Here is a 14,936-nt window from a genome sequence, read left to right as displayed (position 1 = left end):
GAGTGAGGAGATCTTACAGCATCCATCACTTCAGTTTCTTGAGGACAAGCAACATTTTTCCGGGGGAGACTGTAATATTCCTAATTAGCTATGGCTAATTGGAATATTCGATTTTGTTCGATTTTTTCCTTCTATAGTTATTTGTAAATAAAAAGTGAGGAAGGGGGGACATAACTCACTTTAGAATAAAAAGTCACTTCCTAGGTAGCACAACATTGTGACTTAAGGGGGAACCAAGGGGGCCAAAGGGGGACGTAGAAATGGGGCCCACACAGACACATGGAGGGACTGCGCAGGAGGGAAGGAACACATGGTAAGAAGGGGATCACTGTTTAGTCAATTTAATGTCTTAAATTGCTCTACATAAATTATCAATCCGGGTATCGTAAACTGATGAAGTGTGGTGCACTATATGTGCTTAGTTAACCTTTCTCTTACTTCGTTGTTTTATAGTTTGTGTTCAACTCTTCCTAAAACTCTGCTTCAAACACATGTGCTGTGTAAAGCACGATTAAGAAGTAGTCAGAAATAAGTCCAAAAAGTAGTCAAGCTCTAAGGTGACAAGTAAGAAAAACCACTTTAAAGACCAGTTATAATGTTCAACTCTTCCTAAAACTCTGCTTCAAACACATGTGTTGTGTAAAGCACGATTAGGAAGTAGTTAGAAATAAGTCTAGAAAGTAATCAAACTTTAAACTTGCAAAGAAAGAGCTTGAAAGAAATAACTTGAAATGAAACTGAAAGCAAAGAACTTGAAATGACTTGAAAGTAAATGACCACATTCTAATGGCATTAGTCTCTATTCATATTGCTGCAAATAAAAGAAAATAAGAAAATCACTTTTAAAACCAAAGATAAAGATTATCTCTCTCTAACTCGCTGCTTCAAACACATGTACTGTGTAAAGCACGGAAAGAAAGTAGCTTAAGTTGAATTAGAAAAGTGATTAAAAATGAGAAAATCTACTTTAAAAACTAGTGATAACGTTTTGCTCTTTCTAACTCTCTACTTCAGCCATATGTACTATGCAAAGTATGATTAGAAAGTAGTGAAAGAATAGTCTAAAAAGCACTCAAAGCCAGCTGCAAGTTAGTGGTATTCTGATCTTAAAAGATAGCAATTTATGATAGAAGATCATTCATGTGTTAGCAGCTCTTTGAGAAATAAGATTAAAAATCAGCTATAAAAACAAAGTAAAAAGGGCAGCACTATGAATAAGACAACTGCAACTACCATTAAATATTAAAGCAAATACAACACACACAATCCCGGGAGAAAATAAAATGCTATAATTCAAACTGTACAAGGCAGGGGCCCCCTTCTACCTATGAAATCAAAGCAAACTTAAAATTGCATGAATGAAAATCTAATCTACCTTACATTCTACAAAGCAATATTTACAAAATGAAATCTAATCTACTTACATCCTAATATGCTCCATGACATCTACTTCACATCTCCTTCCATGTTGAGAACATCAAAGCTTTATTCAATTTCTTCAAAAGTGCAAAGTACAAAAGCTTTCAAAAGCCATGAGACTAACAAGCTAAAAGGACTAAGAAAAGACTAAAGGAAAGACTAAAGAGAGACTAAAAAGAGACTAACTAATGAAGGAGAGAGATCTCCTATTTATACAAAAAGATGAGAGCCATCTCATTAATGATAATCCATGAATATCTCCCTCTACCTCTAGAGTCCTAATCAAAATAGGAACTGATAAGACACATGTCTTTTAGAGTTACAATACAATTAGGAGATGTGACACATATCCTCATGATCCCATGATTCTTTTCAACCAAATTCGAATTTGGCCTTAGAGTGCCACATAAGGGTCTTCTAGAAGCCTCCTTTCAACCTACACATGTCAACAAACTCAACCCATTTGTTAGGTATAAGCATATGCACATTATTTTCTAATGTTTAACCACAAATTCACTTAAAAGGCTTAGAAATAATAAATATTGGAAAAACATAAAGGTAGCCCAATGATAATGAAAGTGGGATGAATGTGGTGACATAGTAGTGAAATGGAGGTGAAATGGAGGTGATATAATGGACATAATAGCGAAAGTGTAATGCAAATGAATGACATTTTCAAGACTCAACATACCCCCCAACTGAAGCTATTGCATGTCCTCATGCAACATATATTACATTGACTCTTTTGATCCTTGAGCTTTGGCTTAACTTTGCATGATATCATTTGATAACTTCATATTTCTGCAAAGTGTTTTACTTGAATTGCAACATGGTTGGTTCTTGTGTTACAACCAATTTTTTTTTTTTTTTTTTCTTTTTTTGTTGTCTTCTATTTTGATCTTTGAACTTTGCATAATGATATTTTGATTATTGTTGCAAAGTATATCTTTATTGGATTGCATGATGGTTGGTTCTTGTGTGACAACCATGATTTTGTTTGTATCCAATTTATCCTTTAAGCCCTTTTTCAAAAGCCATTGTATGCTCATAATAGCAATGTAATAATTAATATATGTTGGAAGTATGTGAGCTCTTGAATATGTTATGGACATGGAAAGATATGAATATGAATGTATTTCCCCCCCTAACTGATGGTATTGGTAGTTTTATGAAATGAGGAAGAGAAATGTTTTTCCAACAAGTATCATTCTAGCTTTTTATGGAATTCTATGGTTAAAAGTTAGAAAATGTCGTACCTTCACTTACTCTTTGGAATGGATGAGTTGTATGTGTGTGGTGGCTGAAAACTTCTGATCATATTCTTCTTCAAGTGGCTGAAAATAATAGTCTTCATGTCTTCAAAACTCATTGGCACAATTCCTACTATGTGAAAAGATGTTCTGATGTCGAACATAGTAGGAAATTGTTGGCTTAGTGGCCATTAATGGATGCCACTAGTCAACACGAGAACTCTCACCATTGATGACAATGAGAGTCAAGATGCCCAAACACATCTTGCTAGGTACGAATGAATTTGCTGATGTCGAGTCACCTAGAAGATCTAACGAACAAGGGACATTAATGTATTCCCATTGTTTGTCAGCATGAGGACTTGCCATTAAGGCATGCAAGTCTCAAGGTGTTTTTACAAAGAACTTAGACTCAAAGGACTATGGACTCAATAATTTGCATTGAAGCAGGGCTTATTTGCGGAATGAAAATGACAAGGAATGGAAAGTGAACATGGAAAATGGCAATGGAGAACAGAAATGACAATGGCAATAAGCATGTAAATGAGCCTTTTGCTTTTATTGGTGGGTTATGAATGGACAAAAAGAAATGGAAAGTGTATGTGAATGAAAATGGAAAATATGGAGTGGAATGAGGTGAATGGTTTATTATGAAGTATGGATGTGATGGATGGATGTGATGGAGACAATAGTATCTGAAAGTTTTTCAAGTGTTTGGATCTGATTTTGCATCAGCATATTTCCTCTTTGTTGCTGATCATCCTCTTATGAAACAAATTGGTCTCTTAGAGAGACATCATTCCCTTGTAGTCATTTGTCCTTCCTCCTGGAACCTGCAAAAAAAACTAATACTTCTTCTGCAATGGAATGTAAGATTATCAAAGGAGAGAGGTGGCCAATCTCTCTAGTTATGATATTTACACACAAAACTAGGAATTTGTATTAATGAAACAAGTTCTCAAAGGAAAAATCAAAAGAATTTATACCTGCTTTGGAATTAGTGCCTCAAGTTGATGTTGCTTCTTTTCAGCAATTTATTTCATTATTTGCCATTTCAAACTCTAATGATATATTTCTCATTGTATAGATCTTGTTGAGATCTTTCCAATGGTACTTAAATCATCAAAATCTGATTTTGTATGAGAAAGATAGGCTGATTTGAACAATGAGGTTTTTCTGGCTGCGGAATTGAGGAACAGCTCTGTAGCTAAAAATCTTGAATAAAAAGTTAGCCATTCAATTTCATTATCAGTCCAAAATTAATCAATACCTTCAGAAAAGTGAGAAAATAACTTGTTCATTTCATTGATTCAAAATTATTATTTTTTCTTGACATGCAGCGACTTAGTGTGGCGACTCAGTGTGGCGACTTTGTTATAACACCCAATTTGACTTCCCTTTGACCGGGGTCTTTTTCAGCAAATTTGACCGAATGAATAGGACACCATCCATGTACTGACATTTCCCTAGCTACCCATGTGACCTGTTTTGCCTGATGACACCTACAACCTAGAGTTTAACAAAACAGCTGCGGGATCACTAAATGGCTGCGGGATCGCTAAATGGCTGCGGGATTGCAGAGTGTAGAAAATACTGTGAAATGGAGTGGCTGTGTGCGTGGAAGAGAAAAAAAAAAAATGTGCCCCTTCAAGACAACTAACACGGTTCAGCTTTGCCAAGCTTTGTTTGAGCTGCAATTAACTGATTTGACTTTTGCTTCAAATAAATCACTTGAGTTTGACGATTTTTCAACAAAGCATGTGAGGTGTATGGTATGTAGCTCATTCATACTGATATTCTCCATATTTTTCAGTTTACTAGACTTATGTAGCACACAAAATCACTGCCTAGTGAGTAACACAGATAGCCTATTATCTATGAGTGAATTCCTGATCATCAGTTTAAATGAATGCTATCAGTCAACGTATGGTGCTGTAGTAATGACTGAACCAAATATTGATGGGAGCTTAGGCTACGCTGTGCTGCATAATAGTTTTTTTTTTTGTTTTTCAACATGCTGCACCAACATATATCAACAGTCAATTCACGGCTTTGGTTTCAGAACACGGCTTTAACAAGGGTTTTTCACAACTCTGTTCTAGAACACAGCTTTAAAATGGCCTTACACAGTGAATTTACGGCCTTAAGCACCGAGGATTATGGGTTCAACTTTGAATGTAGCCGTAACAGACCTCTACTGGTGTTTCGAATTAGCGGAGAGGGAAAAACAGAGTATGGTGAATGGCAGCGTAGTGAGCACGGCATAACAGAGTGTGGTAACAGCGTATATGGAATGAAACATGCGAGTGGAAATGGGAGTGAAATGATATGAGCGTAAGAGGGTAGAAGGGTTAATGAACAAACAACGGCTATGTCCTTAGATCTCGGCTTCGAAATTACACTTGGCTACGTGAGTGGAGACGTAGTACATTAGGTTACGTCACCTAAGTACGAAGAACAGCCGCAATTGAATTCCAAAATCGTGATGCCTAAGGACTGATAGGTTTGGAAGATACGTGGATGTATGGTCGTATGATAGATGACTCCTAATTTGATTTGTCTGCTGCATTAAATTACTGCTGTTTATTGAATTAAAACTCTGTTTTTTTTTTTTTTCTCTCACGCGGCACTCAAAAACACACTCCGAAGAGCCATAGATTTCTCCCAGACCGCCACGAATCTTCTCAAACTTTTTCTGGGTTTCCTAACTAACCCACCTAGGGAAAAAACCCATGTTTTAATTTTTTGAAATTCGTCTCTGTTTGGAAGAGTCGAAGGTGTGAAGTTTGACGTTTTTTTCTGTTGTTACGTTTTTTTCTGAGTTAACAATTTTTACTGCTCTGCCTTTCATGAATTTGCATTCGGCCTGTATGGAGTCACAGAAGGATTCCCTGAATACCCACAGCTCAAAAGATAGGATTACGCTCAAGTATCACATCAACAGCTTCTCTTCTCACAGTTTCATCCATCACAGTATTTCCGAGATGCGAAGTATTCACAATACAATTTCAGGCAGCGGGAATTTTTGCAATTGCACTGTCTTGATTTCTTTGGAGTTCCTTCCTTTCCTATGCAATAGCCAACATTACTCTCTTATGCACAAGACACATTGTCTGCAGATTTGATTATGGATTAGAAAGACAGGGGATGGAATTTAGCTTTAGAGACTTGGAGTGTTATCTCCAAAAATGCATGATTTGATCTTAAAACAAGGAGCTCAACACCTGAAATAAATTTCATCCTCTATAAAGAAATGCCGAGGCCCCATGGATTCTACAAGTTTGCATTCACTTCCTCATTGTTACCTAATCATTTTAACATTCGATTCCCCTTTTTTTTCTCACATATACAGTGCATTTTTTTTTTATGTTGCAGGCTTATTTCAGGTTAAAGCTTGATCAAGGAGGCAGATTTTTTTTTATTGAAGCCATAATGAAAACTAGGAATGGAGATAGCCATAGATTGCTTTTCTCTTTTTTTTCTTCTCTGAAATTGTAAAATTTTATAAAAAGGATTAACGATTTTCAATTTCAGGCAGCAAGTACTTCAAGAAAAACATGTTAAAAACAAGACTTTGACTAAGGTCCTAGGCTGGTTTTTCATCGATCTGAGCTGGGTGACTAGGATAGGATCCATGTCGGGACAATTCTGGAGATGCCCATGTGGTCGGTTTTTTCATTAGATGCCTGTAAGTTGTTAAACCTTGAAACAGCTGCGGGATTGTCAAATAGCTGCGGGATCAGGGCAGTTTCTGCAACTAAGTTGCAAAAGCTTATTTGAACAAGATACAGTGTTTTGAAGACCACTACAAAGCATAACCAGACAATTTTGGACAATTTGAACCTATCAAAGCACTTGATTTTTATTTTTTCATTTTTTTTTTTTTTTCATTTCTTTTTTTATTGAATCAATTGAAGTGATGAAGTTTATTTTGTCTCCTATTTTTTTTATTTTATTTTTTAACAATTCTTTTTCTGATCCTCCAGATCACACAGAGTGCAGGAGGAGAGCATACTCAAGAATTATTATTTTGTCTTTTTTACTTAACAATCCTTTTTCTGATCCTCCAGATCACACAAAGTGCAAGAGGAGAGCATACTCAAGGATTATTAATTTTTTTTCCAGATGTAAGAAATAAGGTCTCCTAATTACACTTCCCCGGCAACGGCGCCAAAATGTTTAGTCAATTTAATGTCTTAAATTGCTCTACATAAATTATCAATCCGGGTATCGTAAACTGATGAAGTGTGGTGCACTATATGTGCTTAGTTAACCTTTCTCTTACTTCGTTGTTTTATAGTTTATGTTCAACTCTTCCTAAAACTCTGCTTCAAACACATGTGCTGTGTAAAGCACGATTAAGAAGTAGTCAGAAATAAGTCCAAAAAGTAGTCAAGCTCTTAGGTGACAAGTAAGAAAAACCACTTTAAAGACCAGTTATAATGTTCAACTCTTCCTAAAACTCTGCTTCAAACACATGTGCTGTGTAAAGCACGATTAGGAAGTAGTTAGAAATAAGTCTAGAAAGTAATCAAACTTTAAACTTGCAAAGAAAGAGCTTGAAAGAAATAACTTGAAATGAAACTGAAAGCAAAGAACTTGAAATGACTTGAAAGTAAATGACCACATTCTAATGGCATTAGTCTCTATTCATATTGCTGCAAATAAAAGAAAATAAGAAAATCACTTTTAAAACCAAAGATAAAGATTATCTCTCTCTAACTCGCTGCTTCAAACACATGTACTGTGTAAAGCACGGAAAGAAAGTAGCTTAAGTTGAATTAGAAAAGTGATTAAAAATGAGAAAATCTACTTTAAAGACTGGTGATAACGTTTTGCTCTTTCTAACTCTCTACTTCAGCCATATGTACTATGCAAAGTATGATTAGAAAGTAGTGAAAGAATAGTCTAAAAAGCACTCAAAGCCAGCTGCAAGTTAGTGGTATTCTGATCTTAAAAGATAGCAATTTATGATAGAAGATCATTCATGTGTTAGCAGCTCTTTGAGAAATAAGATTAAAAATCAGCTATAAAAACAAAGTAAAAAGGGCAGCACTATGAATAAGACAACTGCAACTACCATTAGATATTAAAGCAAATACAACACACACAATCCCGGGAGAAAATAAAATGCAATAATTCAAACTGTACAAGGCAGGGGCCCCCTTCTACCTATGAAATCAAAGCAAACTTAAAATTGCATGAATGAAAATCTAATCTACCTTACATTCTACAAAGCAATATTTACAAAATGAAATCTAATCTACTTACATCCTAATATGCTCCATGACATCTACTTCACATCTCCTTCCATGTTGAGAACATCAAAGCTTTATTCAATTTCTTCAAAAGTGCAAAGTACAAAAGCTTTCAAAAGCCATGAGACTAACAAGCTAAAAGGACTAAGAAAAGACTAAAGGAAAGACTAAAGAGAGACTAAAAAGAGACTAACTAATGAAGGAGAGAGATCTCCTATTTATACAAAAAGATGAGAGCCATCTCATTAATGATAATCCATGAATATCTCCCTCTACCTCTAGAGTCCTAATCAAAATAGGAACTGATAAGACACATGTCTTTTAGAGTTACAATACAATTAGGAGATGTGACACATATCCTCATGATCCCATGATTCTTTTCAACCAAATTCGAATTTGGCCTTAGAGTGCCACATAAGGGTCTTCTAGAAGCCTCCTTTCAACCTACACATGTCAACAAACTCAACCCATTTGTTAGGTATAAGCATATGCACATTATTTTCTAATGTTTAACCACAAATTCACTTAAAAGGCTTAGAAATAATAAATATTGGAAAAACATAAAGGTAGCCCAATGATAATGAAAGTGGGATGAATGTGGTGACATAGTAGTGAAATGGAGGTGAAATGGAGGTGATATAATGGACATAATAACGAAAGTGTAATGCAAATGAATGACATTTTCAAGACTCAACAATCACGCAGGTGAAAGTGAGCCTAGGGATTGTGAGAGGCAGAGGCTATAAAATAGAGAGGAACCCCCTCATTTGGGATCATTCTGGTTATGAGCATTTGTGATAGTCATTTCGACTTAGAGCACACTCGTTGTTTAGCTAGTCTGCAGCACCGTTTAGTGCATTGAGTGTCTCCGTTCAGAGATTTCACCCTTAGCCTCGGGGGACTTCGAGTGCCTGCTCAGGCAAGGTATTTCCATTGGCATTCCAGCAGTAGATTCATCAGCATTTTAGTAGCAGTTTCATTAGCATTTCAGCAGTAGTTTCATCAGCGTCTTTAAGGAACTGCGCAGAACCCCAAGGGGGTGATTTGTGGGGTTCAACCATTTCAAGAAATATTTCTGGGTTTTTCTGGGATTTTTGAGTAGAGTCTGATTCCAGAGTTTCAGCCTTTTCTGAGGAGGGGAGTAGCTCCAAATCCTCATTCGATTGCCAATAGCAATGAGAGCATGACAGTTTCCCAGCAGCCGGAACGCGGATCAGTGTGAGGCCATTCTAGGAAAGCTTTCTGGGTTTTTCTGGGTTTCTTGAGTTGAGCCCGAATCTAGAGTTTTAGTTTTTCCGAGGAGGGGAGCAGCCCCAAATCATCATTTGTTTTCTAGCAGCAACAGTAGCACAGTAGCAACATCCACGCAGAGAGGCCATTCTTGTCATTCTGAGAGTATTTCTTCACTTGCCTTGTGCAAGTCGAGGTGCCATCTGTCTAATCACCTCTTGTACTCATCTATTGCTCAATATAATAAATGGCTTAGCATTTTTCGCTGCATTTCTTGTGTATCTGCTTATATTTCCGGTTTACATTATTATACGTTGTTCCACTGCTATTTTACCACTTCTGGGTTATTATATCATTTGCACATATTTGGCTTGAGTTTTTGCTGGGGTTTGAGGAATATTCTGGGTTCAGAATATTACAAATTTCGTGTAGAAAAAAGTTATGGAAAATAAAGTTTAATAACAAAAAAATGGTGAAAATTTGAGAATTTCCATCTTATGGAATCAATATTGAGGTGGAAATTCTAGGTGAAAACTAAGTTGGCATGTGGAGGAAGGTAGGTGGAAAATAGGTGTCATGACTTAATCCTATCAAATTTCGACGGTTGCTAAACCACCTCACATATTCGGATCTAAAATTGATATGGGTTGTTAATCATCATCAATATCAATTATTGGATACATCAAGAGAAAAAAGTAAAAATTGATTTTTGTTAAATTATTCACCAAATATTGATCTATATTGTTGACCTACTTAGAAGTCAACCTTTGGATGCATTGGGAGCATATATAAAAAATTAATACCTTGTATGTTGCAACATGATATGGATCTAGACCATTGAATCGGGTTAATAATGGTAGTCAGATCCATTGGGGAATGCAACTTTTTCTAAAATTTCATGTATTTTACAACCTAATATGAATCTCCGCCATTAAAATGAGTCAATCATGATCATTCAATCCATCATGAAGGCAATTTTATATAAACCATTACACATGGGAAAGCAATTGCATATTGATATGGAGCTGACTCTGGGTTAATGGGATCAACCGCCTCTCGAGCGGGCTCCGGGACTAGATCTTCTAATAGATATATAACTGGCTTTAGAACTGTTTCTTTCTCTGGTAATGGATTGGGAACAGGGCGAAGGGAACTGGAATGGGCTGTGCTCCTAGGTTATTAGTCAACAAGCTAAACCGCCGGATCTGAAATTGGATCATATCCCGCCTCTCGGTGCACCCACATACTTCAAGAAATATGTCAAAACCCATATGGAGGAGCTTGATACCGAGGAATTTAAGATCTACACTCCATATATTTGGTGGTTACCGGTGTAATGTTATCTACTTATAAACTAGAGTATTTGGGCATCATTACTATTTGTGTTTATATAACTCACTTGTTAAAATGTCTCTTATTCGATTTAATCCTATAATCGAAAATAAAAACATGGCAATAAACATTTTAATGAGAGAGCTATAAAAACCCGAACAATAGTAATTCCTATCAAGTATTGTAAAATCCTAGGTGGATTTTGGAAAGGGGATATATTTCCCTGGTGTAGTAGTTGTCTATCCTGGTGTACCAAGCACGAGGTGCTTGCTTCAACCCATACAACACTCTCTTGAGTCGGCACACATGCGACTCACGATCAAAGGTCTCAAAACCTTCCAGCTGCTCTATGTACACCTCTTCCTAAATCTGCCCATTGAAGAATACAGTCTTCGCATCCATCTGATGGATCTTCCAACCCATGTGTGTTGATAGTACCAACATAGATATGATAGATGAGTACCTTACGATAGGAGAAAAAGTCTCATCATAGTCAACCCCCTCAACCTGTGAAAAGCCATGGGTAGAAAATCTTGCCTTATTCCTTCTCCACACTACCATCAGCAGCTTTCTTTACCTTGTAAAGCCAATGGGAACTCACAACTGACTTGTTCTCTGGTCTCAGAACCACATCCTAAACACTGTTACGAACTATGGAGTCATACCCCTCCACCATAGAATCAACCCAAATTGGTTGTTGCACTACTTCTTCAAAGGAAGATGGTTCAGTCTCAACACACTCCCCAGTAAGGGCCATGTATCCATTGTACCTCTCAGGTGACCTCCTCTGTCTGCGCTGAGAAGATGGTGCTCTCACAATCTCTCTCGCATCCTCCAATAATCTGTCAGCTTCTCTTGTGCACATCCATCCATCTCTGGAAGACTCTACTTGACTGGATGTATCCACTCCTGGAACCTCTGCATGCGACTACTCTGGATCAGTCTGAGGTGCCTCCTCCTTAGGAACCAATAGTTCCTCCACAGCCTATATTTGGAGCTCCCTCTTGAGGGAAACTCGCATGACCTTCTACTCATCAAACTTGAGATCTTTACGAACCACTGTCCTCTGACTGGTAGGCGAGTACACCTAATAGTTGTGAGGTGTATCAGTGTACCCCACAAATATCCCCAACTCTTCTGTCGGCTCAAGCTTCTTCCCTGCATCCTTTGTCACATGAAATATACCGATGAGCCAAAGATCCTGAAGTGATCCACATCTGGTATCTTACTGGAGAAAGCTTCCTCTAGTGTCTTCATCCCATGTATGCAATGTAGGCTTCTATTCTGCAAATAGACTGTTGTGTTGCATGCCTTACCCCACAAGTGAAGTGGCAGGTCTTGGTCATGTAGCATTCCCTGTGCGGCCCCTACAATAGTTCTGTTCTTCCTCTCGGCCATCCCATTCTGCTATGGGTTATGAGGTGCCGTCAACTCTCATTTAATTCCTTCCACTGCACAAAATTCCTTAAAATCTTGAGAGACATATTCTCCACCATTGTCGCTTCTCAAGGCCTTGATCTTCTTCCCTGACTCTTTCTCGACCAAACTTTTGAATTCACAAAACTTTGTGAAAGTTTGGTCCTTCTTTTGCATGAAATAATCCAACATTTACGAGAATAGTCATCAATGAAAATCACATAATACCTTTTCTTCATTGTGGATGTCGTCAAGAATGGTCCACACAAATCAGTATGAACTCGCTCTAAGATAGCCTCTTCTCGACTGTCTTGATCATGAAAGGAAGACTTGGTGTACTTTCCCAAGGTACAAACTTTGCATGTGTCAACTTGCTCATGTTTACCTTTGGGAAGTCCTGTAGATATCTGCTGCATTATCGTCAAAGCCCCATGATGCAAATGGCCCAACCGCTTGTGCCACAACTCACCAATGTCTTGGCTTTGCACCAATTTTGCTTTCGTAATCAATGTTGCACAATCATCTACCTCTAGTTTATAGATATTCTTTAGCTGAATCCCTATCCTCTTGGTCTGACCCGTGGCTATGTGCCTTAGGAACACCTTTCCTTTACTGAAGACAACATCCTAGCCTTTGTACTCCAACATCACGACCGATACCAAGTTCTTCTTTAGTCTAGGCACATACATCACATCTGTCAAGGTGAGAGGAGCTCCATGCTCCCTTTGAAAAGCAACCATGCCCACTCTTGAAACACTATACCTTCCATCGTCATCCATGTTTATAAGCATCTCGAGGTCTTTCTCCTCGAAGGCACTGAATAAATTTTTATCACCAGTCATGTAGAATGAGGCTCCACTGTCAAGATACTAGACACAACCCATCATCGATGACACCATGCATGTGATGAGGGTAAGGTCCATTTCAAACTGAGAGGCTAATGCCTCACCTTCTGATCCTTCCGAGGATCCATTCTTGGACTTCTTTGATGGGAAATTAGTCGCATAATGTCCCATCTTGTGACAATTAAAGCATCTTAATTTAGACATGTCACCCTTCTTCCCTCCATGAGAAGAATTTGATTAGAATGGGAAGCCTTCCCCTTCCCTTTCCTTGCCTTACTTGCTAATGCCATATTTTCTTCATCATCATTCTTGGATGAAGAACCATCTCGTGTGCTCCTCCTGATCTCCTCCTGCATAAGATCCAACCACAGTCGTTCCCAATCCAACAGTTTGTCCCTTCCATTCACAGAGTCCTGGTAGCTATTCAAACTATTTGGAAGGCCAAGGAGAGTGAGGCTCACCATATCGTCATCGGCAGTGGTTATTCCCACACTGCCAAGCTCATCTCTACAGGTGGTGATATTGCTCAGATATGTGGAAATAGTATCACCCTTCTCCATCTTGATTCTTTGAAGCTTAGCCTTGAGCGCCAATTTCCTCTAGTCACTACCGTTCTGGTAGAGGTCCTTCAATGTCTTCCACATTGAAAATGGAGTATCCTTCCTGTGGAGACTTGAGACAATATGGTCTCGAACTCCCTCAAGGATGATCCATCTCGCCTTCGCCACACACTTCTTCCACTCAACCAACTCTTGTGCATTAGTTGAACCTGGCTTTGGGATTTCTTAAGCAATGAATTCTTTAAAGCTATTGTCTTCCAATACAACCTCCATTCTATCTTTCCATGCTATGTAATTCAAGCTACCTTCCAAGGCATACTCGAGTCTCAAGCCATTAAACGCCATTGACCAACCTTGAAGTATGATATGAATTCGAGTTGCACCTACAACCTAAAACTTCAAACTTCGAATTCTATTCTCAATTTATTGTTCATAGCTCCAATACCATGTAGATAATTTCTACAAATCTACCTCTGATACCATGTAGAAAATCTGAGTAGGTTAACCCGATAATGCAATATAAATCAAAGCAGAATACTATAACCTACTTCTACTATCAATTTGCGGAAGCTTAAAGATTGAGCTGAACAATATAACCAAAAGAAGAAGAATCAATGGCACAATACACATGAAAATACTTTGGGGAAAGCCTCACCTAAAAACCCCACACTATTGTATTATCATACATGGTGGAAATACATAGAAATTATACAAAGCCTTAGCTCTCATAGCTAGCTAGCTCTCAGTACAATCCTCACAGATGCTCATAGGAAATCTTGGCTTCTCTCCAGTCTTCCTATCTACCCTCCAAGCTCCTATTTCCTTGCGTTGTTCCTTGTGAATGATTTTCCTATTACCAAGTGGAAAACCAAGTCTTCAACACTGCGCAATCCTCAAGGATAAATCCTTGACTGCATGCATGAGTTTTATCCATGAGAAAACACATGCAACTAATGGGGATTAATCTCAATTGGGTCTTTCTTAGAATAGACATGCATGAGTTTCTGATGAGGGAATCTTCAGTTAACTGGAGTAGCACTAGTTGAGTGCATTAATGCATCAGCTAACTGTTAACTCACTATTAGTTCCTCAAACACTTTGAAACTAATTTAAGTGGACTTAACTCAGTAAAATGAGTTAACTGATTACAACTCAAATATAACTCAATCTTATCTCCTTAATTTAAGAGATAACTCTTGCATGACTTCAGAAAGACTTCTAACTTGAATTTCTCCAACTAATTAATTTAAAATAAATTAATTAACTATTTCCAAGACAATGTTAATACTAAATTCGATTTTAATTCACAATTTAATTCAAGGACAAATTAAATTGGAATATTCTTGTTTCCATATCTCAACATAAACATGATATGTACAATACGCACACAATGGTCATCCTAGGAGAGAGAGAAAATGAATAACCAAGTTATAACTTTGTTAAGCTGCCTATGAAACTTCTAACTAAAAACCTCCTTGGAGGTAGCTCTAAATGTGCAATAAAATTCTCTATTAGAAATAAAACCATAGATATAGGAGAGCAAGGAAATGTTAAAAACTAGAAAAGGAAGCATTACCTTGTAAAGGATGGAGTAAAATAAAATAAAATTATATATATATATAATTT

This window comes from Pinus tabuliformis, chromosome 6, assembly GCF_031772625.1.
Source record: "Pinus tabuliformis cultivar Carrire ecotype Pingquan chromosome 6, CPIR1, whole genome shotgun sequence".
Classification (NCBI taxonomy): Eukaryota; Viridiplantae; Streptophyta; class Pinopsida; order Pinales; family Pinaceae; genus Pinus; species Pinus tabuliformis.
Note: the sequence above shows the minus strand (reverse complement) of the source record.